Genomic DNA, 4,147 nt, shown 5'->3' on the forward strand with positions numbered 1-4,147 from the left:
AGGAGGTGGTTGGAGTTATTGAAAGATTATGATGTTACCAGTTTTATATCATCCGGGGACGGCCAACGTGGTGGCCGATGCGTTGAGTAGAAAGTCAGCCAGCATGGGTAGTCTTGCTTATATTCCGGTCAGCCAGAGGCCGCTTGCTTTGGATGTTCAGGCCTTGGCCAATCGATTTGTGAGGTTGGATATTTCTGAGCCTAGCCGATTATTAGCTTGCACGGTCGCTCATTCTTCATTATTGGAGCGTATCCGTGATCGGCAGTTTGACGATCCCCATTTGTGTGTCCTTAGAGACACGGTGCAGCGATGAGGTGACAAGCAGGTTACCTTAGATGCGGATGGAGTTTTGAGATTGCAAGGGCGAGTTTGTGTGCCTAATGTGGATGGCCTTCGAGAGTTGATCTTAGAGGAGGCCCATAGTTCCCGGTACTCTATTCATCCGGGCGCCGCGAAGATGTATCAGGATTTGCGGCAGCATTATTGGTGGCGTAGAATGAAGAAGGATATCGTAGCATATGTGGCTCGTTGTTTGAATTGTCAGCAGGTTAAGTACGAGCATCAGAGGCCTGGTGGTGTATTTCAGAGGATTGAGCTTCCCGAGTGGAAGTGGGAGAGGATCACTATGGACTTCGTTACCGGACTTCCATTGACTCGGAAGAAGTTCGATGCAGTTTGGGTCATTGTGGATAGGCTGACCAAGTCAGCGCATTTCATTCCTGTGGCAGTCTCCTATTCATCCGAGAGATTAGCTGAGATTTATATCCGGGAGATTGTTCGCCTTCATGGTGTGCCGGCATCTATCATTTTGGATCGGGGTACGCAGTTTACCTCGCGCTTCTGGGGAGCAGTCCAGCGAGAGTTGGGCACACGGGTTGAGTTGAGCACAACATTTCATCCCCAGACGGACGGTCAGTCCAAGCGGACTATTCAGATTTTGGAGGATATGCTTCGAGCTTGTGTTATTGACTTTGGAGGTTCGTGGGATCAGTTCTTGCCGTTAGCGGAGTTTGCCTACAACAACAGCTACCAGTCGAGCATCCAGATGGATCCTTATGAGGCTTTGTATGGTAGGCGGTGTCGGTCTCCGATTGGATGGTTTGAGCCGGGAGAGGCTCGGTTGATAGGTACGGATTTGTTCAGGAGGCCTTGGACAAGGTTAGGATCATTCAGGATAGGCTTCGTTCAGCTCAGTCCAAGCAAAAGAGCTATGCAGATCGTAAGGTTCGAGATGTAGCTTTCATGGTTGGTGAGCGGGTATTGCTCCGAGTGTCGCCTATGAAGGGCGTGATGAGATTTGGGAAGAAGGGCAAGCTTAGCCCTAGGTACATTGGTCCGTTTGAGATTCTTGATCGAGTGGGAGAGGTGGCTTATAGACTTGCATTGCCGCCTAGCTTATCAGTCGTGCATCCAATTTTTCATGTATCCATGCTTAGGAGGTATCACGGCGATCCAGCCCACGTGTTAGACTTCAGCACTGTCCAGTTGGACAAGGATTTGTCCTATGAGGAGGAGCCGGTAGCTATCCTAGACTGGAAGGTTCGTCAGTTGAGATCCAAGAGCTTTCCTTCTATTCGTGTTCAGTGGAGAGGTCAGCATCCTAAGGCATCGACCTGGGAGTCCGAGTCTGATATGCGGAGTCGATATCCTCATCTTTTTCCCGACTCAGGTACTTCTTTCTTTTGTCGTTCGAGGATGAACGGTTGTATTAGAGGTGGAGAATGTAACGACCCAAAGGGTCATCACCTGTTTCTTATTCATTCCGCGCTTCTGAGGCCTTGAGAATCTCATTTGGGGTTGCCTCGATTTGCGTGCACAGTCCGGGCGCGGAGCCGGAAAGCTTAAATATAATTCTGTGTGAAAAATGTTAAATTTTGATATTAATATGAATATATTTGACTTCGATCAACATTTTGGATAAACGGACCTGAACCCGTGATTTGACGGTCCCGGAGGATCCCTAGGAAAATATGGGACTTGGGCGTATGCCCGGAATCGAATTCCGAAGTCTCAAGCCCGAGAAATGAATTTTTGTGTGAAATTGTTTTCTGAAAATGATTAAGGAAAATGAAAATGAAATATGATTAAAAGACTGTGGTATCGGGCCCGTATTTTGGTTCAGGCGCCCGGTACAAGTCTTATATATGGTTTAAGCGCTTTCTGTAAAGTTTGGTTGAAATCGGACGTCGTTTGATGTGTTTCAGACCTAAAATGGAAAATTGATGTCTTATGAAAATTTGGAAGAATTCATGAGTTTTGAGGTTTGATCCGTTGTTTTTGATGTTATTTTGGCGATTTGATCGCACGAGTAAGTCCGTAGGATGTTTTTGAGGTTGTGTGTATATTGGGTTTGGATCCCCGAGGGCTCGGGTGAGCTTTGGATTGGTGACGGATTGCATTTTTCATTTTGGAAAAAAATCTGGTATCAGCTGATCTGCAGGTTTCGCATTTGCGAAGCCAGAGTTCGCAAATGCGAAGGTCCAGCTATCGCAAATGCGGAGGTTGGTTCGCAAATGCGAAACCAGCCTAGGCAGGCCAAGGTTCGCAAATGCGAATCCAGGCGTCGCAAATGCGACGGTCACTGGTTCGCAAATGCGAGACCCAATTCGCAAATGCGAAGGTCCCCTGGTCAGCCTGAGTTAGCAAATGCGAACAGTAATGTCGCATTTCCCAAGCCTGCAGGGTTCGCAATTGCGAACCTAACTTCGCATTTCCCATATCTGCAACCTGCATTTTTCATACTTAGACGAATTTCAAGTCATTTTTCACCCCCACTTCCAAAATACAACTCCTTAGGCGATTTTTCAAGAACAAGTTTCACCCCAAATCATTTGTAAGTCAATTTTTACTTAACTCTTTCAATCATTAACATCATTTAACATGTTTTCCACTTAAAATCAAAGATTTTCATGGGTGAAATTGGGGGGTTTGGGTAGAACCTAGGTTTTTCTAAAATTAGGGATTTGGACCTCAATTTGAGGTCCGATTTCAAAACAAATTACATATTTGAGTTCGTGGGGGAATGGGAACCGGGTTTTGGTTCGAACCTCGGGTTTTGACCACATAGGCCCGGGGGCAATTTTGGAATTTTTGGGAAAAACTTTGGGAAATTCATTTTTATGCATTCAAATTGATTCATTTAGTGTTTATTAATGTAATTAAGTAATTTGTGGCTAGATTCGAGCGGATTGGAGGTGGAATTATGGGGTAAAGCCATAGTAGAGGCTTGAGTTGAGTTCAAGGCATCGAGGTAAGTGTTTGGTTTAACCCTAACTTGAGGGAATAGGAGTTGAGTCTTATTTGTAACTTGCTAATTGTGGAGTACGATGTATTGGCATGGTGACGAGTACCTATACATGGGTGTCAAGCATGACCGTGAGTCCTTATTTGCGAATAGTTTGGTTGTTGTTATGCCTTCCATGCTTAAATGGTGATTTCTATATGTTGTAAAGACCTTGTGAAAGAAATTATGATCTTGAAACTTCGTGGAGCATTGGCTCAGACTGAAATACAAATTGTGAAGGTATATGAGATAAGAAACTCTTTGGAGCATTGGCTCAAGTGATAATGGGAACTATGAGATGAAAGTGAAAGAAAGGAAAGAGTTAATGATTTATTCCCTTGCCGGGACGTTGATGGTTATTGATATTGTACCCTTGCCGGGATTTTTATTATTGTTTATTTATTCCCTTGCCCTTGTTTGTGATTGTTGATTGGGTGAGAAAGAGTGTTAAAGCACGAAGGGTGATGCCATGCACTGTTTGTTTATGGTAAGGAAAGAGTGTAAAGCACGAAGGGTGATGCCGTGCATTGTTTGCTTATTATGAGAAAGAGTGTTAAAGCACGAAGGGTGATGCCGTGCCGCATGATGTACCATTCCGTGCCGATTCTATTGATATATGTGAGGAATGAGAGTAAAAGCACGAAGGGTGATGCCGTGAACATGTTATTGCTTGGTGAGGACGAGAGTAAAAGCACGAAGGGTGATGTCGTGCACTAGTTGAATTCTGTTTCATTACGTACTATTGAGTTGTGCTGTATTCCTTTATTATTGGACAACTCTTAATTGGAATTTATTATACTCTCCACAGCATGTTTTCCCTACCATATAGTTTATCTGTTTTGTATTTCGATTCCGCTGTATATA

This window comes from Nicotiana attenuata, chromosome 1 (genome assembly GCF_001879085.1).
Source record: "Nicotiana attenuata strain UT chromosome 1, NIATTr2, whole genome shotgun sequence".
Taxonomy (NCBI): Eukaryota; Viridiplantae; Streptophyta; class Magnoliopsida; order Solanales; family Solanaceae; genus Nicotiana; species Nicotiana attenuata.